Source organism: Vipera berus, assembly GCF_964194415.1.
Source record: "Vipera berus genome assembly, chromosome: W".
NCBI lineage: Eukaryota > Metazoa > Chordata > Lepidosauria > Squamata > Viperidae > Vipera > Vipera berus.
This window is the reverse complement of record NC_138210.1, coordinates 68,192,430-68,217,478: the sequence shown is the minus strand read 5'-3', so window position 1 is coordinate 68,217,478 and position 25,049 is coordinate 68,192,430. Positions and strand designations below refer to the sequence as shown.

The following is a 25,049-nucleotide window of genomic DNA, read 5'->3' as shown; positions in this document are numbered from 1 at the left end:
GAAGGAAAGAAAGAAAGAAAGAAAGAAAGAAAGAAAGAAAAAGAAAGAAAGAAAGAAAGAAAGAAAGGAGGAAGAAAGAGAAAGAAAGAAAGAGAGAGAGAAAGGAGTGAGGGAGAGAAAGAAAGAGAGAAAGGAGGGAAGGAGGGAGGGAAAGGAAGGAAGGAAGGAAGGAAAGAAAGAAAGAAAGAAAGAAAGAAAGAAAGAAAGAAAGAAAGAAAGAAAGGGAGGTAGAAAGAAAGAAAGAAAGAAAGAAAGAAAGAAAGAAAGAAAGAAAGAAAGAAAGAAAGAAAGAAAGAAAGGAAGGAAGGAAGGAAGGAGGAAGAGAGGGAAAGGAAGGAAGGAAGGAAGGAAGGAAGGAAGGAAAGAAAAAGAAAAAGGAAGGAAGGAAGGAAGGAGAAAGAGAGAGAAAGAGAGAGGGGAGGGTGGGAGAAAGAAAGAAAGGAGGGAGGTGAAGGAAGGAAGGAAGGAGGGAGGGAGGAAGAAAGAGAGAAAGAAAAAGAGAGGGAAGAAAGGAAGGAAGAAAGGAAGGAGAGAGAGAGAGACAAAAAGAAAGAAAGAAAGAAAGAAAGAAAGAAAGAAAGAAAGAAAGAAAGAAAGAAAGAAAGAAAGAAAGAAAGAAAGAAAGAAATTGTCAGAGTTGACCAAACTCCTTTGGAGGAGGCCTTGGCATTATTTAACCCTGAGCATGGCTGGTATTTTACTCACAAGATGCCAGCTCAGCTCTGCTAAATTATCAGCGTGGATCTATCCAAACTTCAAATGTGTCCTTTCGCCTTGCCCAAGGCTTCATTTTTACAGCAAGCAATCCAGGTGCCAGAGATCACATTCACTACTAATCCATCAGATTTACATCCTGGCACAATCATCCACGCTCTGCTGGCTGCCCACTCCTAACTCAGTGGGGCAAAACACGACGTTCCTCCTCGGCTTACCTGCAAAATGGTCAAATGCCGGAAAGGTCCGTCCGAAGCAAGGCTACCTGTGGCGCTTCAGCGTGACAGCGGTTTTGGTCCTGCCAGGAGAACGGAATACCATCATTTTAGGATGAAAACACGCCCCCCCATCCAGTGGAAGAGGCCCCCCAGCCCCAATTAAGGATATACACAGGTAAGTAGAATAGCAATGGAAGACTACCGTATTTAAAAATTATGGGAGCGTGTTGCGTATCTTCCGAAAGAACTTATTTTTGTTCTATGACATCTCCCTGTGGCCGTGAGGCTTCCTGCACCCTCCAGGCATTCAGTGGGGAGCGTAGAGGAAACTATTAGGCCATTGGGATCCTAGTCCTCATGACCCGAAGAAAACAAATCTACAATGCAATCTAAAAATAGCCATTTCTTAGAAAACAAGCAGTCTCTCCGAGATAGAGCCAGAGCCGGTTTGGTCTATATTGGTTAAGGCACCAGGCTAGAAACTGGGAGACTGTGAGTTCTAGTCCCGCCTTCGGCATGAAAATTGGCTGGGTGACTTTGGGCTAATCTAGAACCAGGCTAGACACAGGCTCTGGTGGACTGTGAGTTCTAGTCCTGCCTTAGAGATGAAAGCCAGTCGATGACCTTGAGACAATGACCGGGAGGCTGGGAGTTCTAGTCCTGCCTTAGAGATGAAAGCTGGCTGGGTGTCTTTGGGCCAATAATTCTCTCTCAGCCCAACTCACCTCACAGGGTGGTTGTAGTGAGGAAAACAGGAGGAGGAAGGAGTATTAGATATGTTTACCACCTTGAGTTGTTTAGGAAAAAAGGCAGGATATAAATAAATTAAAATAACATTAAAATAAGAGATATAATCATTAAATAATGCTGCGAAGCCACACCAGTCTCAGAAAAGTCACCGACTGAAGGAACTAAGGCCCTCTTTAAAATGAAATCTCACTTCCAGATCTTTCTGGGTGCAACTAGAATTGTTCCTTTACTCAAAGGGGTGAAGTGGTTCCTGGCATCCAAAGCCGAGTGCCAAAACTGAGATCTACAGTTATGAAACTGCGACAGGCTATAACACAGCATAGGTAGTCCTCAACCTACAACCACAAATTTCTGTTGCTAAGTGAGGCAGCCGTTGAGTGAGTTGCACCTCATTTTGCAACCGTTTCTGCCACCGTTGTAAGTGAGTTGTTGCAGTTGTTAAGGGAATCACGCAGTCGTTAGGAGAATCTGGCTTGCCCCCATTGACTCTGCTTGTGGGAAGCCAGCTGGGAAGGTTGCAAATGGTGATCACATAACCCATGGGGCACTGCAACATTCGTTAAGTGCATGCCAGTTGCCAAGCTCCCAAATCTATCACGTGACCATGGGGATGTTGCAGTGGTCCTAAGTGTCAAAACCTGTCATAAATCACTATTTTTTTCAGCGCTGTTGTAACTTCGAACTACAGAATAACAACCTAGAACTAAGAAGAAATTCTCTTGACTATTAGAACTACTTGCCTCAAGAAGTTGTGAATGCCCCAAACACTGGAAGTTTTTAAGGAGAGATTGGACAACCATTTGTCTGCCTGAGCAAAGGGTTGGACTAGACGACCTCCAAGGTCCCTTCCAGCTGTTATTCTATTCTATTGCAACTGCAACAGAATAACAGCAACAATAAACTCTGTTTATTTTTTTCTGTTCTGTCCTGTCCTGTCCTGTCCTGTCCTATTCTAACAGAGTTGGAAGGGACCTTGGAGATCTTCTAGTCCAACCCTCTGCTCAAGCAGGAAACCCTGTACCATTCCAGATCAACGGTTGCCCAATCTCTTCTTAAAAACCTCCAGCGTTGGAGCACCCACAACGTCTGAAGGCCTATCATTCCGCTGGTTGTTTATTTACGGTTTATTGTTCTAAACCAGGGGTCTTCAAACTTGGCCCTTTTATGACTTGTGGACTTCAGCTCCCAGAATTCCTCAGCCAGACACACTGGCTGAGGAATTCTGGGAGTTGAAGTCCACAAGTCATAAAAGGGCCAAGTTTGAAGACCCCTGTTCTAAACGAATGCATTATAGGTCAGTGACTGCCTATAGCTTTTGTGACGCTCCAGCTGCAGAAGCAGAGAGGCATTACAGGTTTCCTGGAAATATTAATTAATGTGCAGATGTACTGGACTTTTCTACTCCCAGAATTCCCCAATGGCATAGACCAGGGGTAGGCAACCTCGGCTCTTTTATGACTCATGGACTTCAACTCCCAGAATTCCTGAGTCAGCTATGCTATGCTATGCTGACTCAGGAATTCTGGGAGTTGAAGTCCATGAGTCATAAAAGAGCCGAGGTTGCCTACCCCTGGCATAGACAAAAGCCTATATCAACAACACGCTCAAGAAGATGCCCAGCGAGAGAACGCTAACAATATTCACACGGTTAGGATAAGCTGGGGTTGCCTCTCTAATCAGACACGACAAAACCTCTTCCTTGCCCACAATGCTATCTTGTCTTTTTTCCCATCGCCGCCTAGCTTTTTTTATTTAAAGCACAGCACCGCGTAAGCTTCCTAGGACCCAAACTACAGCAAGGATTTCAGAGAAAGCCTCTTGTGGCCATCGGGAATTAATCACGCTTGGTTCTTACCTTCCCATCAGCCCAGAAGCGAGTGGCAGGGCTGCAGGTGAGGTGGGGAAGTGTAGGAGGACACGGACACCCAAACACACACACTCGGTTCATGGAGACCGTACATTTCTAATTTAATTTAATTTAATTTAATAATTTAATTTGTATACCGCCCTTCTCCCGAAGGACTCAGGGCGGTGAACAGGGCAATACATAATAAAAAACCAGATACAAAAATTAAAAACTAATTAAATAACAATGCCCGTAATAAATTAATACATATTGAAGTTAAAACCAATTATAAAACCCAACCCCAACCCATCAGACCAGGCCTGCTTGTTCAAAAAGAAAGGTTTTGAGATCGCGCCGGAAGGAGCGAAGGTCGGGGGCCGTCCGGAGCCCAACCGGCAAGCGGTTCCATAGGTCTGGCGCGCCCACAGAGAACGCTCTCCCCCTGGGGGCCACCAATCGACATTCCTTGATCGGAGGCACCCTGAGGAGGCCCTCTCTGTGGGAGCGCACTGGACGGAGGGAGGTTGACGCCGGCCGCAGGTGTTGCCGTAGGTAATCCGGACCCATGCCATGTAGGGCTTTGTAAGTCATCACTAACACCTTGAACCTCACCTGGAGAGCAACCGGCAGCCAATGCAGCTCGCAGAGCAAAGGTGTAGCATGGGAGTATCGGGAAGCCCCCAGCACAACTCGCGCGGCTGCATTCTGCACCAGTTGAAGTCTCCGAGTGGACTTCAAGGGCAGCCCCATGTAGAGAGCATTACAGTAGTCTAGACGAGAAGTCACGAGCGCATGAGTGACTGTACGCAGGGCATCCCGGTCTAGATAGGGTCGCAACTGGCGCACCAGGCGAACCTGGGCAAAGGCCAGGAATACGCTTAAGTAACAGAGAGATCTCTCTGTTCGATTCTTTGGGTAACTCTTTCCAATCCACATTAAGGCCATAGCAAAAAGAAAGGCGAGAAAGAGACTATTTTATCAACAAAACAAAAAAACACCCCAGAACCCTGGGTGGGTGGGTGGGAACAGATGCCACACAATGCACAACGGCCTGAAACCAAGGTAGAAGGTAAAGTAGACAGGTAGTCCTCGATGTACGACCACAATTCAGCCCAAACTTTCTGCTACTAAGAGAAACATTTGTTAAGTGCCTGGCTTTACCACCATTCTTGCCGCAGTTGTTCAGTGAATCACGGCAGTTGTTAAGTTAGTAACGCTGTTGTTAAGGGATTCTGGCTTCCCCCGTTGAATTTTTGCTGGTCAGAAGGTCGCAAAAGGGGATCGCATGACCCTGGGACACTGCAACGGTCATAAATACGAAGCAGTTGCCAAGCGTCCGAATTTTGATCATGCGACCACGGTGAAAAAATGGTCGTAAAGTCACTGTTTTCGGTGCCATTGTAACTTCGAACAGTCAGTAAATGCAACGTTGTAAGCCGAGGACAACCTGTATATTCTGAAAGCATGGAGTTGGTGTGTGTGTGTGTGTGTGTGCGCGCGCACGTCTCCAAGAAAGTTTAACATCACCAGAACTGACAACCTCCCATCGGCTTTGTTTCTTTCCCTCAGAGGATGGAAGCTGAGGCTGCACGTGTCACAAAATGCAAAAAAGCTCATTAGTTTTTGCACAGGGATGTCACCCGTTGGGAATGTGCCTTTCTACAAAATGCATTCATTCAGAATCTGCCCTTCGCCATTGCTTTCCAACACCATTCTGTGCTGGGGGTGGTTGGGTGGGGGGGAGAGAGAAGGGTGACTGTGCATGCCTGGAAATATTGCCTGTTCAGAACGCTTTTTGTAATTAGTCCTTTAGATTCAGGCAGGAGTGTAGTGTAGTGTAGTGTAGTGTAGTGTAGTGTAGTGTAGTGTAGTGTAGTGTAGTGGAATGGAATGGAATGGAATGGAATGGAATAGAATAGAATAGAATAGAATAGAATAGAATAGAATAGAATAGAATAGAATAGAATAGAATAGAATAGAATAATTGGAATGGAATGGAATGGAATGGAATAGAACAATAATTAAATTAGAATGGAATGGAATGGAATGGAATGGAATAGAATAAATGGAATGGAATGGCATGGCATGGCATGGCATGGCATGGCATGGCATAGAATAGAATAGAATAGAATAGAATAGAATAGAATAGAATAGAATAGAATAGAATAGAATAGAAATTAGGAATAGAATAGAGTAGAATATGGAAAACAGAATAGAATAGAACAGACATGTCAAACACAAGGCCCGGGGGCCGGATCCGGCCCGCAAAGTGGTTTCATGCGGCCCTTGAAGCCATCCTGGAAACAGTGAGAGAACGGCCCCCACTGCCTTGGCCCTGGCCCAAAGACCCTCCTCCTGCCAGAGACCCTCAGATCTGCCCCACTCCTGCCCAGGCCCCCATAGGCACCCTTGATGCGAACGATGTAGAGCTGGCCACGCCCACCCAGTAGGCCATATGCACACTAGCCACGCCCACCCAGTAGGCCACGCCCACCCTGGCCATACTTACCCGGCCCCCTGAGGGCAACCGCAATGCTGATGCGGCCCTCAGTGAAATTGAGTTTGACACCCCTGGAATAGAATAATTGGAACGGAACGGAACGGAACGGAGTAGAGTAGAGTAGAGTAGAGTAGAGTAGAGTAGAGTAGAGTAGAGTAGAGTAGAGTAGAGTAGAATAGAATAGAATAGAATAGGAATAGAATAGAATAGAATAGAATAGAATAGAATAGAATAGAATAGAATAGAATAGAATAGAATAGAATAATAATTAGAATGGAATGGAATGGAATAGAATAGAATAATAATTAGAATAGAATGGAATGGAATGGCATGGAACGGAACAGAACGAAACGGAACAGAACAGGACAGGACAGGATAGGATAGGAGCTGGAAGGGACCTTGGAGGTCTTCTAGTCCAACCCCCTGCTCAGGCAGGAAACCCTACGCCATTTTAGAGAAATGGTTCTCCAGTCTCTGCTTAAAAACTAGACCTGAAGGAAGCTGGGTTTGATCGAGAAGCAATACAGGTAGTCCTCGACTTACAACAGTTTCTTTAGTGACCGTTCAAAGTCACAAGGGCACTGAAAAAAGTGACTTATGACCCTTTTTCACACTTACGACCGTCGCAGCACCGCCACGGCCACGTGACTGACATCTGGATGCTTGACGAATAGTCCATGTCTCTGATGGCTGCAGTGTCCTGGGGGCACAGTGTCCCCTTTGGCCATCTTCTGCTGAACAAAGTCAACAGGGAAGGCCGATTCACTTAACAACTGTCAGTCGGCCAGTTGCTAGGCGCCCAAATTTTGATCACATGACCATGTAAAAAAGGTCATAAGTCACTTTTTTCCAGTGCTGCCCAAAGCTACTCCAAAGGTACTCCCCCCCAAAAAAAGGCAACTGGATTTTGTTTTTCTTTGAAGCCATTTTGCTTTTTATACAAGAAGCTCCTAAAAAAAAAACACTTTTGGGACAACCATGATCCGGATGACTGAGACTCTCCATAGCCTTTTTTCCAGCGCTGTTGTAACTTCGAAACAGTCACTAAATGAATGGTTGCAAGTCGAGGACTACCTGTAGCGGGAACATTCCTGTCCCAAAATATTTGTTCCCTTGGAAGATATCTCCGACTTCTCATTTATCTCCTTCCCACCTTGACTTGGAAGGCCGACCAAGATGGGGATGGTTTAGCAGTGGTGGCAAATCCTCACAGCCACGAGGACGCTGAACCCAAGAAAATTCAGCGGTTCACTCTAATGAAATTCCCTTGAGTAGGTGGAGCATTGCTTCCCCAAGACAGGCACAGGTGGTCCTCGACTTACAACTGCAACTGGAGTCGTGGCTAGGGGGGCATTTGCACAGATTCGCCTTATATACCAATTGCGCCCCTTTTTGGACCAAGATGCCCTACGTACAGTCACCCACGCACTCGTTACCTCCCGTATAGATTACTGTAACGCTCTCTACATGGGGCTGCCCTTGAAGACCACCCGGAGGCTTCAGCTGGTGCAGAATGCAGCTGCACGGGTTGTGATGGGAGCACCCCGATACTCCCATATTACACTCCTCCTGCGTGAGCTGCATTGGCTACCGGTTGCCCTCCGGGTGAGATTTAAGGTGCTGGTACTTGCCTTTAAAGCCCTACATGGCTTAGGCCCGGGATACTTGCAGGACCATCTGCTGCCGGGAACAAATTCCCATCGTCCAGTACACTCACACAGAGAAGGCCTCCTCTGGGTACCGTCAGCTAGGCAATGTCGGCTGGCGACCCCCAGGGGGAGGGCCTTCTCTGTGGGAGCGCCAGCCCTATGGAATCAGCTCCCCCCTGAGCTTCGGACGGCCCAAAACCTCCAATCCTTTCGCCGCGGCCTCAAAACACTCCTGTTCCACCAGGCTGACCTGGACTGACAGGCATTTTAATTAATTATATTTAGAATTTTTAATTTACTTTTAATTTTTAATTTTAATTTATTGCACAGATGATTTTAATTTCATTTTTATCTTGATTTCTGTACTTATTATATGTTCTGTTGTTAGCCGCCCTGAGTCCTTCGGGAGATAGGGCGGGATATAAATCCCATCAATAAATAAATAAATAAATAAACTGAGCGCCCAACATTTCTGGTGTTGTAACCGAGACATTTGTTAAAGTGAGTTGGGCCCCATTTTACGACCTTTCGCTGCAGGTGACAACTTAGTAATTCGGTTGTTAAGTGACTCTGGCTTCCTCCATTGACTTTGCTTCTCAGGTGGCGGCAAAAGGGGATCCAATGACCCCGGGACACAGCGACGGTCGTAAGTATGAACCAGTGGCCAAGCGTCTGAATTTTGATCACGTGAGCACGGGGATGCTGCAAAGGTCGTCACTGTGGGAAATAAGTGGTAAGTCACATTTTTCGGTGCCGTTGTAACTTTGAACGATCCCCAAATGAACTGTTATTTATTTATTTATTTATTTATTTATTTATTTATTTATTTATTTATTTATTTATTTATTTATTTATTTATTTGAATTTCTATACCGCCCTTCTCCCGAAGGACTCAGGGCGGTGAACAGGGCATATAAATAGAAGTACAAAAGTTAAAAAGGATTAAATTGTTGCCCAAGTTAAAACAATCAAAATATAAAAACATTAAAACCCTAACATTCCTCCCTCAGGCCAGGCCAGCTTGTTCGAATAAATGGGTCTTTAACCCGCGCCGGAAGGAGCGAAGATCCGGTGCCATCCGGAGCTCAACCGGCAGTTGATTCCATAAGGCCGGGGCGCCCACAGAGAAGGCCCTCCCCCTGGGGGCCACCAGCCGGCATTCTCTGACCGGAGGCACCCTGAGGAGGCCCTCTCTGTGGAGGACCTCTAAGTCGAGGACCATCTGTACTCCACCAGAAAAACCCCTGACTTCTCAATGACCTCCCTTCCCACCTGCCATCCCTTCTCCTTGATGCAGCCTGTGGCCATCAATAAATAAAGATGAGAGAAGCGGCCGGGGGGGGGGGGGGGGGGGAGAGACACAAGAATGGGAAGTAAGAAAGAAACAAACCGGTTCTGCATGAGAGAAAGGGCAGAGGACCAGCATCTAAAACAGGAGTTTGGACATTTAGATTAGAATAGAAATAAAAAGAGAATAACAGAGTTGGAAGGAAACTTGGAGGTCTTCTAGTCCAACCCCCTGCTCTGGCAAGAAACCCTATGCCATTTCAGACAAAGGGTTGTCCAATCTCTGCTTAAAAACCTCCAGTGTTGGAGCATTCACCACTTCTGGAGGCCAGTTGTTCCACTGATTAATTGTCCTCACTGTCAGGAAGTCTCTCCTTAGTTCTAGTTTGCTTCTCTCCTTGATGAGTTTCCATCTGTTGCTTCTTGTCCTGCCTTCGGGTGCTTTGGAGAATAGCTTGACTGCCTCGTCTTTGTGGCAGCCCCTGAGATATTGGAACACTGCTGTCATGTCACCCCTCATCCTTTTCTCTTTATTAAACTAGACATACCCAATTCCAGCAACCGTTCCTTATATGTTTTAGCTTCCAGTCTCCTAATCATCTTTGTTGCTCTTCTCTGTACTCTTTCCAGAGTCTCGACATCTTTTTTACATCGTGGTGACCAAAACTGGATGCCATATTCCAAGTGTGGCCTTACCGAGGCATTGTAAAGTGGTATTAACACTTCACATGATCTTGATTCTATCCCTCTTTTAATGCAGCCAAGAACTGTGTTGGATTTTTTTTTTGGCAGCTGCAGCACATGGCTGGCTCATATTTAAGTGATGGTCCACTAGGACTCCGAGATCCCTCTCACAGCTGCTACTATTGAGCGAGGTACTACCTATACCAGGGGTAGGCAACCCCGGCTCTTTTATGACTCATGGACTTCAACTCCCAGAATTCCTGAGTCAGCATAGCTGACTCAGGAATTCTGGGAGTTGAAGTCCATGAGTCATAAAAGAGTCGAGGTTGCCTACCCCTGACCTATACTGTACCCTTGCATTTGGTTTTTCCTGCCTAAATATAGAACCTCACTTTTTTCACCACTGAATTTCATTTTGTTACATAGCGCCCAGTGTTTGCAAGATCTCAAAAGGACCGGTGGTTTGTAATCCGCATAAGCCCCCAGTCCTCAAGGAATTAGAGAGAGGCGTTTGAAAGAGCAGACTTTCCATTCCCAGCTTTACAAGAATCAGAACTTTATACAGATAGACCTTGATTTGCATTCATTTAATGACTGTTCGAAGTTACAGCGGCACTGGAAAAAGTGACCTATTGCTGTTTTCCACTTATGACTGTTGCAGCCTCTTCATGGTCACGTGATCAAAATTTGGACACTTGGCCATTAAGCATGTCTTTATGACACGCCTGCAGGGTCCCAGAGTCAGGAGATCATCACCATTTGTGATCTTCTGGACAAGCTAAGTCCATGGGGAAGCCAGTGTCACTTAACCTCCGTGTTACTAACTTAACAACTGCAATGATTCACTTAACAATTGTCAGAAGAAAGGTCATAAGATGGGGCAAAATTGAGCTAACAACTATTTTGCTTAGCAATGGAAATTTTGGCCTCAATTGTGATGCTTAAGTTGAAGACTACCGGTAATTATTGATTTGTTTTCACCGCAAATCTTCCATGGAAAAAAAAAGGCAGGCCACCATGGTGGGGAAGTGCGACAGGCCCAGGAGAAACCGGAGTGTGTCGCTCATAACTTACTGCATGGGCCTCCAAATTTGTAGACTTTAACTCCCAGAATTCTGGGAGTTGAAGTCCACAAGTCTCAAAGTTGCCAAAGTTGAGAAACACTTAAGCAGAAAAACATTTTAATTGTAATCGCCTTCTAGGAAATGAATATGTGCGACCTATAATTTCGACAGGATCCATTTCCAATAGGATGAATCCTAAATACCTTTCGAAAACAAGTTCTGCTCCTATGTAAAATAAATCCTATTCAAAATTTATTTTCTTTAAAAACTAATGACTGCCCGCCCCTCCCTCCCCCATTAATTGGGACATCATTTTCATCAATTGAATCCAATCCAATCTGCAGACACAGCTGTCATCAATTCCCTAAACTCGCCGTCAAACACAGCTGTCCTTAACGAGCTCTGGGAGTTGAAAGCCACATGTCTGAACGATGCTCAGAGTCCAGAAGGCTCATCTGGAAGCATCCCCATGATCAGGCGATCAAAATTCAGACGCTTGGCAACCGGTTCATAGTTACGACCGGTGATTCACTCAACCACGGTGCCAAGAAAAGTCGTAAACTGGGGCCACAAACTCATTTAACAAATGTCTCGCTTAACAAGGGAAATTTGGGGCTCAGTTGTGGTCGTAAATCGAGGACTACCTGAATTATGGAGATCATACAAAGGGTTTTGCCTTGAGATTCCTGAAGGAAGAGAATTTATACATCTAACCTAAATGGGAAAGGGACGCGGTGGCTCAGTGGGTTAGGACGCTGAGCTTGTTGATCAGAAGGTTGGCAGTTTGGCGGGTCGAATCCCGAGTGCCGCGTAACAGAGTGAGCGCCTGTTACTCGTCCCAGCTTCTGCCAACCTAGCAGCTCGAAAGCACGTAAAAATGCAAGTAGAAAAATAGGGACCACTACGGTGGGAAGGTAACAGCGTTCCGTGCGCCTCTGGCATCTAGTCATGCCGGCCACATGACCACGGAGACGTCCTGGGACAAGCGCTGGCTCTTCGGCTTTGAAACGGAGATGAGCACCGGCCCCTAGAGTTGGAAACAACTAGCACACATGTGCAGGGGAACCTTTACCTTTTAACCTAAATGGACAGAGATGTCTTATTGCCCAAAGCCTAACCCTGATTACATTTCCTAAAGTATGCTGATAGGGTAAGATAAAAGGCCCTTAACCTAATTTCAAAGCAATCACTTCAGACCCCGAGCAAGGTAATCTTGATTAGCTCCAGCTCCGTCAATTACCAGTGTGTAGTCACTGAAGGAGATTATGCTCAAGGAAATGTAGGCTAGCAGGGCGGGGGAAAATATGTCTCTATCTCTCTATTTGGAACTAATATTGCCACGAATGCAAGAATTCAACAAGGCAAGGCACAGATTCCTCCCTCAGAAAACTGTACCTAAGATTTAAGGGCATGTTTGGTTTAGCTGCACAGTTGGGAATGCAAAACCAGGGGTTTGGAAAGAGGAGTGTCGCTTCACAGTGCCTTGGTAAGGCCACACTTGGAATACTGCATTCAGTCCTGGTTGCCACGATATAAAAAAAATATGTTCAGACTCTAGAAAGAGTGCAGAGAAGAACAATTAAGATGATTAGGCAACTGGAGGCTAAAATATACGAAGAATGGCTGCTGGAATTGGGGATGTCTAGTTTAATGAAGAGAAGGACGAGGGGGGATATGATAGCAGGTGTTCCAATATCTCAGGGGCTGCCACAAAGAAAAGAGGGTCAACCTATTCCCCAAAGCACCTGAAGGCAGGACAAGAAGCAACGGATGGAAACTAATCAAGGAGAGAAGCAACCTAGAAACTAGAGAGAAATTTCCTGACAGTTAGAACAATCAAATCAGTGGAACAACCTGCCTCCAGAAGTTGTAAATGCTCCAACACTGGAGGTTTTTAAGCAGAGACTGGACAACCATATGTCTGAAATGGTGTAGGGTCTCCTGCTTGAGCAGAGGGTTGGACTAGAAGACCTCCAAAGTTCCCTTCCTACTTTGTTATTCTGAGATCAAACCATAGGGGGCGAGTAAGGCTGAATTACCCTTGGTAGACCGGGGCGATAACATACGTTTGGAATCCGGGTCAGCTCAAAGGTGTTTCAGGCTCTTTCATACAAGTCAGAAACCCCCGTTATGGTGAAGGACTACGTCAGGGGTGTCAAATTCAATTTCATTGAGGGCCATATCAGCATTGCGGTTGCCCTCAGGGGGCCGGGTGGGTATTGCCAGGGTGGGCGTGGCCTACTGGGTGGGCGTGGCTAGAGTGCATATGGCCTACTGGGTGGGCGTGGCCAGCTCTACATCGTTTGCATCAAGGGTGCCTATGGGGGCCTGGGCAGGAGTGGGACAGATCTGAGGGTCTCTGGCAGAAGGAAGGTCTCTGGGCCAGGGCCAAGACAGTGGGGGCCGTTCCCTCACTGTTTCCAGGATGGCTGCGCGGGCCACATGAAACCACTTCGTGGGCCGGATCCGGCCTTGTGTTTGACATGTCTGGACTACGTCTATCACCAGGTTCCCAACCTGGGCACTCTGCAGATACCTGGATCAACTTCCGTAATTCTTAGCAGCCCTGAGGGGAGCCAATGGCGGCTGAATGTCTGTGGCTAAGACGCTGGGATTGTCGGCTGGAAAGCCAGCAGCCCAGTTTGAGACCTGAGTGCCAAGCAACAAGGTAAGTTCCAGTCCTCGTCCCAGCTTCTGCCAACCTAGCAGTTGGACAGCATGCAAATGCAACTAGATCAATAGGTACCACTTCGGTGAGAAGGTAACAGTGCTCCGTTGATTCACGCTGGCCACCTAAGCACGGAAATGTCTTCGGACAGTGCAGAATGGCCTTGGAGATGAGAATCCCCCCTTACGGTCGGGAAGAACTAGCAGAGTAAAATCTGCAGGCACTCCTTTACCTTGTTTTACTGGTGGGAACAGAAGCCCACCCAACCGGAAGCTGGTCAGGCTGAGGGTGAATTGCCTATATGAGGAATGCCAAGAGGATAACTGGAAATTGCTTCCCTGGCTTTTTCAGAGCTACCGAGGCACAAAGAATAAAGCATTCTGAGTTTTCAAGGTGACGCCACCGGAGGCCGAGGGAAGCCCCTGACTTTCTACAAATGAAGGCATCCAACCTGACATGAAAGAGAAGATGGCGTAGGCGCAGGAGCGACCACGGAGTTTGCTTAGAAACAAACCTTCCGTTGTGCTTTTTTTTTTTTTGCTCAGTCAGTCTGAGCAACCCCAAATTTCATACGGTGTGCGGCTCACACCTGTTGCAGAAACGCCTCGTCAGTGTATATACCTCTGCCAAGTTATTACACAACTGCACTAACGTACCGGGTGGCAGACAGTAAGGCGAGAGCGGATGCCACGCTGCCTTCTGGCTTACTCCCACCACTTTGAGTTGCTGATCCTGGAAGGACACCTAGCTCTCTCGGCACGCTGAGCTACTCTATCTCCTACCTAGCCATAATCTAGAGGTATTTATTTATGCACGCATTTGTAAAACACCAATTTCCCAAAGGCTTCAAGATGGTTTACGGCATGGTGCAATGACAATAAACATGCAACAATTACACCGGCCTTGGCAATTTGCTAGCTAGTTAAGGCACCCCGGCAACAACAGCAGCAGTAGCTAAAAGCTCTGAGGAGTAATGATGTTTTAAAGGCAGCAGTTCTCAACCTGGGCAACTTTTAAGATACGTGGACTTCAAGATACATGGAGTTGAAGTCCACTTGGCTTAAAGTCCTCTCTCGATTGAGAAACACCATTTTACGGTCTCTCTACAAATCAGGAGTTGGGGATGTTATCTTGGTGACGGGTGCTCAACTGAGAAGGTGCTCCTAAGATGTCCTCTCCATGGGGAGGACTCCTCACTATTCCTTTCCTTAAAGAATCCAAAGGACAAATCAAGGTTGGGAGAGATGGTCCTGAAGACCTTTGGATTAGGTTCATCTATCTATATCAGACCGAGCTAATTATGATTTATTGAACACATCCAACTGATTGGGTTGACCCAACAGTTTATGCCATGATCTAGAAGTGAGGGACTTACAACTCACTTGTAGGGGGTCCTCCTACAAGTGGGGTTCCCATTGAACATAAGAGATATCCTCAAAGATAATAGCTTCCTGAGATTTGGAAGTAGAAAGCCCATGTGGTGGAAACATAACCCATACAAGGGTTACACCCCAAAACTTGCTTCTGAAATCACCTCTGTCCAGATGCTCTTCGTGACTATCAGTCTTCTTAAATGCATGAAGGCCCCCAGCCACCAAAAAACACAGCTCTCGCCTTACTATCTTGCCCTAAGCCCATTTACATTTACTCATGTAAATGCTTAAGCCAAATTGCAGTTTTACACAATGCAAATAGTCCTCAACTTACAACAGTTCATTTAGTGACTGTTCGAAGTTGCGACGTCACTGAAAAAAGTGACTTGAGGCCGTTGTTCACACTTAGGACCATGGCAGCATCCCCATGGTCACGTGAACTATAGTTGGCATGCTTGGCGATTGCTTCATATGTATGACAACTGCAGTGTCAGACGGGATCATGTGATCACTTTTTGTGACCTTCTGACAAGCAAAATCAATGGGGAAGCCAGATTCACTTAACAGCCATGTTATTAAATTAACAACTGCGGTGATTCACTCAACGGTGGCAAGAAAGGTCGTAGAATGGGGCAAAATTTACCTGACAAATATTTCACTTAGCAATAGAAATTGGCGGCTGAATTTTGGTCGTGAGTAAAGGGCTGCTTTTATGTCAATTTAAGGGACGCGGTGGCTCAGTGGGTTAGGACGCTGAGCTTGTCGATCAGAAGGTCGGCAGTTTGGCGGGTCGAATCCCGAGTGCCGCGTAACAGAGTGAGCGCCTGTTACTCGTCCCAGCTTCTGCCAACCTAGCAGTTCGAAAGCACGTAAAAAAAATGCAAGTAGAAAAATAGGGACCACTACCGTGGGAAGGTAACAGCGTTCCGTGCGCCTTTGGCGTCTAGTCATGCCGGCCACGTGACCACGGAGACGTCCTCGGACAAGCGCTGGCTCTTCGGCTTTGAAACGGAGATGAGCACCGGCCCCTAGAATTGGAAACGACTAGCACGCATGTGCGGGGGAACCTTTACCTTTACCTTTATGTCAATTTAAGTTTGGCTTAATTCCATAAGACTTCTCCTGTTCTTGACACCCCTCGTGGAGACACCATATTAGCTGGAAAGCCATCTTCATAAATTAGCTGGCAATTCTCCTCAAAGAGCCTTGGTGGAGCAGTGGGCTAATGCCTCCTTAAGTAACACCAGCTGCCTGCAATTAGTGCAGGTTCGAGTCCCACCAGGCTCAAGGTTGACTCAGCCTTCCATCCTTCCGAGGTAGGTAAAATGAGGACCCAGATTGTTGGGGGCAATTAAGCTGACTTTGTAACAATGCCGCTTGGGGTGTGTGTGAAAGCCCTAATAAGCAGGCATATACATAGAATGAAGGCTACTGCTAAGCTTGTAAGCCGCCCTGAGTCTTCGGAGAAGGGCGGGATATAAATGGAATTAAAAAAAAAAAAAAAAAACTCCAAGGGGCGTAAAGCAAGCATACGGTAGCAATTTTTGCCCCTTCTCCCTTCTTGTGTTGACACATTTCTGCACCCTCTTTTGCAGGACCAAATTAGGGGAATTTAAAGCAAACTACCACCGGATGAGGAAGAACGTTGTTGGTATGGAGAGAAAAATGGCATAAACGCTGAAAGTTGCCCCAGGCTTTTTCCTGGCCCGTGCTGAGCGATCAAACCCAAAAAGCACTTGAGTTTCGACAGACGGAAAGCAGAAAATCCTTCCTCCAAATCTAAAGTATATTAATGCACCAGTTCTTTTTCACAACGATCTGAAATTGGCTATTTAGGGTAGCTTCCTCATTATATGGTCTTCCCAGTTGCAATGTACGGCAGTGAAAGTTGGACCATAAAAAAGGCTGAGCGCCAAAGAATCGAGACCTTTGAACTCTGGTGCTGGAGAAGACTCCTGCGAGTCCCTCGGACTGCAAGGCGATCAAACCGGTCAGTCCTAGAGGAGATCCACCCCGACTGCTCTTTAGAAGGCCAGATCCTGAAGCTAAAACTCAAATACTTTGGCCACCTAATGAGAAGGAAGGACTCACTGGAGAAGAGCCTCATGCTGGGAAAGGTTGAGGGCAAGAGAAGAAGGGGACGACAGAGAATGAGGTGGCTGGATGGAGTCACTGAAGCAGTGGGTGTGAGCTTGAATGGACTCCAGAAGATGGTAGAGGACAGGAAGGCCTGGAGGAACGTTGTCCATAGGGTCGCGATGGGTCGGACACGACTTCGCAGCTAACAACAACAACAACAACCTCATTATATCTAATATTTTTTATTTTATTTTATTTTTTTATTTTTATTTTTATTTTATTTTATTTTAATTTTATTTTAATTTGTTAATTAATTATTTTAATTATTTTAATTTTATTTTAATTTTAATTTTATTTTAATTCCATTTATATCCCGCCCTTCTCCGAAGACTCAGGGCGGCTTACAAGCTTAGCAGTATGGTATCTTGTAATATGGTAGAGATCCCTGATAAATACAAGAAAACTCCCGGCTTCTAAAATCTACCTATCATCTGATTTCTTTTTATTATGCTAAATGGGAACCATATAGCACAAAAAACACCCCTCAGGCTACCCATCAACTTGTTCTGCATCTTTTTAACTTTTAGGTCACACCATCCCGGCTGATCTTGTAAATATAAAAGCCAGCAGATTGGATCTACTAATGTACTTGGGTGGGATGCCTCAAAGAAAGCCAGGCTGTATAATCTAGGCTGGAAGGTTGAGGGAGGGGGAAAAAAAAGGATGGCATCATCATCTGTTTCCATACTATTAACAAGATGATATTTAGCTTTTTTTTCCCTGTGCTACCAAAACATAATACTAACTACCGTATTTTCCGGCGTATAAGACGACCCCCCCCAACTTTTGAGATGATTTTCAAGATTTTTCGTCTTATACGCCGGAAAATCAGCGAGCCCGGGAAGGCACGCCCTCCCTTCTCACTGTGGAGGAAGCAGGGCAGGCTGGCGTCTGGCGGGGATGTCCTCGGGGATGCTGCCTCAAGAGGGAAGAGCATCGGGCAGGAGCCGGCAGGGCAGTCCTGCACACGCGCGCACTCCCCGGCTGCTAAGGAGTGCTCCTTAACAGCTGGGGAGCGCGCGCGTGCGCAGGACGCCAGCCTGCCCTGCTTCCTCCACAGTGAGTGTTCTGTACCAGCCTGCTACCGGCCTTGCAGAAAAGGCAACCCCTTTACAGACGGCAAGAGGCTGGAATACGTCTGCCAAATTTATTACAAAAACAAACAAGACACGAACCAAGATACACTACCAAGATACACTATCTGAGCGGTTGCTTTCAGCAAACCAGCCCTCCCCACACAAGTCCTTTATAAAGAGTTCAGGGCGTGGCTTCTCTCTCCCTCCTTCCGAGAAGCCCCATTGCCTTCCTCTGTTTACTCCTACTTGACTGCCTCCTGCGTCGGGCGTCCTTGAACAGGGCCAGCTGTGGGTCATCTTCATCCACGCTGTCAGGCTCACACAGCTGGGTCTCCACCAGGTGGGAGGGGCCTGGCTGGGGGCTCTGCGGAGCCTCAAAGCCATCATCAGCAAGTTCTTCAACACCCCCCTCCTCCCCCTCATCTGAGTCATCCGACCCAACTGCCGAACCCACAGGCTGACCCTGAATCACAACAGTGAGAGGGGAGGGCGTGCCTTCCCGGGCTTGCTGATTTTCCGGCGTATAAGACGACTGGGCGTATAAGACGACCCCCCAACTTTTGAGATGATTTTCATGGGTTAAAAAGTCGTCTTATACGCCGGAAAATACGGTACCTGCTAATCCCTTTAAAGCAGCATGGTTTGGTTTTTGGAGACTGGGTCCAAAAAGAGCCACCATATTAAAGATCTTCATCAGGACACTATTTTTTTAGGTAAAGTGGACATGAGCGCAGGCAGTCCTCAACTTACAACAGTTCGTTTCGTGACCTTTCAAAGTTAGAACGGCTTTTGAAAAAAGCGACTTCTGACTGTTTTTCACACTTACGACCGTTGCGGCATCCCAATGGTCATGTGATCAAAATTCAGACGCTTGGCAACCGGTTCATCTTTATCACAACTGCAGTGGTCCAGGGTCATGTGATTCACCTTCTACGACCTTCTGATAAGCAACGTCAGTGGGGGAAAGCCGGATTCACTTAACAACCGTATCACTAACTTAGCAACTGCAGTGATTCGCTTAACAACTGTGGCAAGAAAAGCCATAAAAATGAGGTAAAACCCGCTTAACAATCAGAGAACAAAGACCCGTGATGGCGCGGGGGTTAGAATGCAGCATTGCAGGCTAACTCTGCCGACTGCCATCAGTTCAATCCTGACCCCTCAGCCTTCCGTCTTTCCGAGGTCGGTAAAATGAGGACCCAGATTGTTAGGCTGACTCTGTAAACCGCTCAGAGAGGGCTGTAGAGTACTGTGAAGCGGTATATACGTCTAAGTGCTATTGCTAACCAATGTTTCATTTAGCAATAGAAATTTTGGCTTCAGTTTGTGGCCTATGGAGATTCTCAGTATATCCAGGTCATGGTGGTTGGTCCCAAAGGTGCTTTTCCCAGTTGCCTCCTGAAAAAGCACCTTTGCTTCAATTGTGGTCGTACATCGATAATCGTACGTCATCTTTATCCAAGTCAAACTCAGATGCCCCTGTTCAGCAAACATCTCTCATCATCTGCCTTTCAAACACATCCGATCGTCCACATGACTTAAAACAACAACAACAATTCAGCAGCTTTGGCTAAGAGTCCGGCTAATCCCAAGACCTTTCCAAGAAAACCTAGGGCTGGAAGGGACCGTGGAGGTCTTCTAGTCTGACCCCCTCCCCATGCCCGAGGCAAGAGTCCTCATACCATCTCGGAGAAATGGTTGTCTTGAAAAACCATCAGCAAGGGAGTCACCCACAACTTCAAGAGGTGACAATCGGATGGGGCTCAAGACCGTCCCACTGGCCTCTAACCAAGGAAAGGAATGGTGGCCCAGCTGGTGTTGAAGCAATGGAGGACTAATTTGGACAAAAGGGGGAGGGGGCGATAAATTAATTCCCGTGCTTGCGCAGAATAACGTCTTTGGCTAATGTTGATGGCTGAGCAACTTTCCTAAACCCATCTGTGCAGTGATAGAAGAAGAAAGTAAAAAAAACAACAACCCAACTACAACACACTAACTTCCAATTGGAATTAATGAGATCCCAGGGCCTTTGACCTCGGATTAGTAATGCTGCTATTCCTACGGTTTTCCTGAAGACTACAAAGCTCACAACTGGTTTCGTAATCTGATGGATGCTAATTGCTGTCTGCACCCTTCTGCTGAGAATGAGCACAATTAGCAACGGCAACAAAAAAAAAAGGGGGGGGACTCTTGATTTTTTTTCTTCTTCAAACTATGGCGTGCTGCGTGACGAGGATGTTTTTTTTTTAAAAAAAAACCACAGCTACATCTGCATGCTCAACGCAACTAAAGTACAGGTAGTCCTCGACTTACGGCCGCAACTGAGCCCCAAACTTCGGTGGATAAGCGAGACACTTGTTCAGTGAATTTTGCCCCATCATTACGATCTTTCTTGCCACCGTCGTTAAGGGAATCACTGCAGTTGTTAGGTTCGTCACACGGTGGTTAAGTGGATCCAGCTTCCCCGTTGACTTTGCTTGTCAGAAGGTCGCAAAGGGGGGGGGGGGTCACGTGACCCCGGGACACTGCAACCGTCATAAATATGAACCACGTTGCCAAGTCTCCGAATTTTGATCACGTGCCCTCAGGGATGCTACAACGGTCGTTAAGTGTGAAAACCGGTCAGAGGTCACTTTTTTCAACGCCGTTGTAACTTTGAACAGTCCCTAAATGAACTGTTGGAAGCCGAGGACTACCTGTAGAGATCTAGTGAGTATATTTTCTGCTCTCTCTCGAGTTTTTTTTCCCCTTGCAGACGTTCCATGACCAAACTAGGTAACGTCATCATCAATGCACTGATGATGTTACCTAGTTGGGTCATGAAACGTCTGCAAGAAAACCACCAAGCTCGGAGAATACCAAGGACGCCACCGGGTGCGATTTGTCGTCCATCTACACACAGATTACTGAATGATGCCCTGACTCAGGTAGCCCCATTCTGCTATAGACAAGATGTCGTGACCAAGTTCAACTTCCTATTTCAGCCTTCATAATTTCATTGCGAGAGCCAGCCTGGTCTATTGGTTAAGGCACCAGGCTAGAAAGCGGGAGGGTGTGAGTTCAAGTCCCGCCTTGGCCGCGAAAGCCAGCTGGATGATTTTGGGCCAGTTTCCCCACCCACTCTCTCAACCCAACCCAACCTACTTCATAGGGTTGTTGTGTGGGGAAAAGAGGAGGAGGCATGTGTGTTAGATATAGTCACCAGATATGTTCACCACCTTCAGCTGTTTGTAAAAATAATCAAATCGGGGGATACAAATAAATAAATTTAACCCCCAGGGCAAGAGTTTAATAATAATAATAATAATAATAATAATAATAATAATAATAATAATAATAATAATAATAATAATAATAATAATAATATAAAGTTGGAAGGGACCTTGGAGGTCATCTAGTCCAACCCCCTGCTCAGGCAGGAAACCCTATACCATTTCAGGCAAATGGCTGTCCAGTCTCTTCTTAAAAACCTCCAGTGTTGGAGCATTCAACACTTCTGGAGGCAGGTTGTTCCACTGGTTAATTGTTCTAACTGTCAGGAAGTTTCTCCTTAGTTCTAGGTTGCTTCTCTCCTTGACTAGTTTCCATCCGTTGCTTCTTGTCCTGCTTTCAGGTGCTTTGGAGAATAGCTTGGCTCCCTCTTCTTTGTGGCAGCCCCTGAGATATTGGAACACTGCTATCATGTCACCCCTCACCCTTCTCTTCGTTAAACTACACATACCCAATTCCAGCAACCGTTCCCTATATGTTTTAGCCTCCAGCCCCCTAATCATCTTGGTTGCTCTCCTCTGTACCCTTTCTAGAGTCTCGACATCTTTTTTACATCGTGATGACCAAAACTGGATGCAGTATTCCAGGTGTGGCCTTACCAAAGCATTGTAAAGTGGTATTAGTACTTCACGTGATCTTGATTCTATTCCTCTGTTAATGCAGCCTAGCACTGTGTTGGCTTTTTTGGCAGCCGCGGCACACTGCTGGCTCATATTGAAGTGATTGTCCACTAGGACTCCGAGATCCCTCTCACAGTTGCTACTATTGAGCAAGGTACCACCTATACTATAACTACGCATTTGATTTTTCCTGCCTAAATGTAGAACCTTACTTTTTGTCCTCGGAGGTTTTGTAGAATTTCACCAGACAATTCAACTATTGTTTTATCCGCAGAAATGGCTATGGGAGACAAGACACAGCACAGCTGGATTTATTCGTCCTCCTTCTTGCACGGGGGGGGGGGAAGAAACCCCAACCAAATGCATTCTTTGAACTGGCCCTGAAAATACCAAGCTATTCCAATGAAAAGTGAAGGAGAAAAGCACCTTGTAAGGACACAATCTTTGTAAGCGTTGAACAGACACCCCCGCAGAAAACATCACCACAGCATCGAACTCTCTGAACAATGTGACAACAAAGCAAACAGAATCCGGTGACACTTCAGGGAAAAAAAAAACCTGATAAATTGGAATAATAGCTTCGGTATCACATGTCACACAACATTTGAAGAAGCAAAAAAAAAGGAAGGAAGGGGAAGGAACTCAAAACTGAGCATTGCCGAAATCCGAAGAGAGATTTGAAACTAGTGGACATACCCCTAGGACAGGGGTCTCCAAAACCAGGCAACTTTTAAGATTTGTAGACTTCCTGACAGTTAGAACAATTAACCAGTGGAACAACCTGCCTCCAGAATTTGTAAATGCTCCAACACTGGAAGTTTTTAAGAAGAGACTGGCCAGCCATTTGTCCGAAATGGTATAGGGTTTCCTGCCTGAGCAGGGGGTTGGGCTAGATGACCTCCAAGGTCCCCTTCCAATTGTTATTATTATAATAAAACTTTTATTCATTAAGCATGAACCTCAGTCAACTGAACACTCAAACTGACTGGCACTAATGGTTGATGTGGGCTGCTGCCAGCATCCTAGGTATTAAACAGGTATCTCCTTAAAATGTAAGATGTTCTGAGTAGCGCAGGTGTTTTTTTTTGTAGCTTTGCTGGAGTTATTGCAGGAAGCTGGAATTTCTTGATGTATTTTGCAAAGCTTTTGGACATTGTTCCCAGTGCCCCGATGACAATGGGTATCACTGTTACGTGTTTCATCCAGAATCGCGTGGTTTCGATGGCCAGGTCGCGGTATTTCGTAATTTTTTCCAGTTCTTTTTCTTCAACTCTGGCATCTCCTGGTACAGCGATATCAATCAGCTGTACGCTTCAGTTCTCTACGACTGCGATATCTGGCGTGTTGTGTTCCAAATGGCGATCTGTCTGTATTTGGAAGTCCCACAAGATCTTCACCCTCTCATTCTTGACAACTTTTTCCACCCTATGTTCCCACGACTTTTCGGACACAGGCGAATATTTATTATTATTATTATTATTATTATTATTATTATTATTATTATTATTATTATTATTATTATTATTATTATTATTATTATTATTATTATTATTATTCCCAGAATTCCCCAGCCAGCATGGCTATGGAATTCTGGGAGTTGAAGTCCACAAGGCCTTAAAAGTCGCCTGGTTTGGAGACCCCCTGCCCTTGGACAAAACAACACAGCCCAGTCAGAAGGACACCTAAACAGAGCTCTGGTTCAGGCGGACGCATCAGTTGACCACCGTCTTCTGCCATGTTGTCTACCCCAGGGGTCCCCAACCCCAGTCCATGGACCGGCACCAGTCCACAGCGTGCCAGAAACCAGACCGTGCAATCAAGCGAAGCCCCATCTGCGGGGATGCAGGCGACATGTGAAACCACACCCCCTCTGGTCCACGGAAAATTCTTTCTCCACGGAACTAGTCCCTGGTGCCCAGAAGGTTGGCGGTGGCCACTGATCTGGCCTGACCTGGTCTCTCTCTCTTCTGTCTGTCTGTCTGTCTGTCTATCTCTGTCATCTCCCTATATCATCCATCCATCCATCTATTCTACCTATCTATTCTACCTATCTATACTACCTATCTCATCTCTGTCTGTCTCTGTCATCTCCCTATATCATCCATCTATCTATCTATCATCTATCTATCTATCTATCATCTATCTATCTATCTATCTATCTATCTATCTATCTATCTATCATCTATCTATCTATCTATCTATCTATCTATCTATCTATCTATCTATCTATCTATCTATCTATCTAATCTCCCTATCTGTCTGTCTCTCTGTCATCTCCCTATAACATACATCCATCCATCCATCCATCCATCCATCCATCCATCCATCCATCCATCCATCTATCCTACCTATCTAATTACCTATCTCATCTCCCTGTCTGTCTCTCTGTCATCTCCCTATATCATCCATCCATCCATCTATCCATCCATCAGTATGTATGTATCTCTCACCTACCTACCTATGTCTGTCTACTAGTATATATGTATGCATGCATGTATCTCTCATCTACCTACCTACTTACCTAGCTAGCTAGCTAGCTATCAATTAAATTTATGGACCACCCATCTTACCATAGGGTAACCCTGGGCGGCCTACAGTTACATCTAAGTTAAAACCTAAAAAGTTAAAATCAAACCTGAATACCAAAGACACATGGGGGAGGGTGCAAGGGGAGTGGGGAGGGATTGGTTATTAATCAACCACCTCCATCATTGTGCTGTTCCCCCACTGCCCCCCCCAAGTTGGCTTTTACGAAAAGATAAGAGGCCACCTCACATTGGGGGGGCAAGATGTTCCTGGGGGCAGGAACAACAGCAGATATGGCCATCCTCCTGGACCTCTTCTGCTGGCACAAGTGGTACGGGCCAATCCCAGTGGGGTGACAGGGTCCCTCAAGTAGCCCGGACCCCTGTCACGGAGGGCTTTGAAGGTGAACACCGACACCTTGAATTGCACCCGGAAGCGGGCTGGTAACCAATGCAGCCCGGGGAGCAGCGGTGTCACAGGGACCGTTCTTGTGGAGCCCAAACCTACCCGGGCTGCCCCACACTGCACCAGCTGTAGCTTCCGGATGCCCTTCAAGGGTGGCCCCGTGGAGGAGAGCGCATTACAACAGTCCAGTCAGGAGATGAGGATGGGCTACATTCCGCTTGGTCTGCCGTCAGCCTCTTTGTGCTTGCTGCTTCACTGTA

The 25,049-nt window shown here is 46.2% G+C and overlaps 1 protein-coding gene across 5 annotated transcripts in view; it reads right to left on the bottom strand.

The window, feature by feature from the left end:
• LOC308676017 (vigilin-like) overlaps positions 1-25,049 on the bottom strand; it is a 98,034-nt gene that overhangs the window by 51,947 nt on the left and 21,038 nt on the right. For 3 of the 5 annotated variants that reach the window (XM_081341716.1, XM_081341720.1, XM_081341719.1), the window contains exon 2: positions 933-1,012. The gene's annotated coding sequence lies outside the window, so the exon portion shown is untranslated. Of the gene's footprint in view, positions 1-932; positions 1,013-8,202; positions 8,905-15,659; positions 15,782-25,049 lie in introns of those variants that run through there. The other 2 variants (XM_081341717.1, XM_081341718.1) reach the window with 2 other exon arrangements.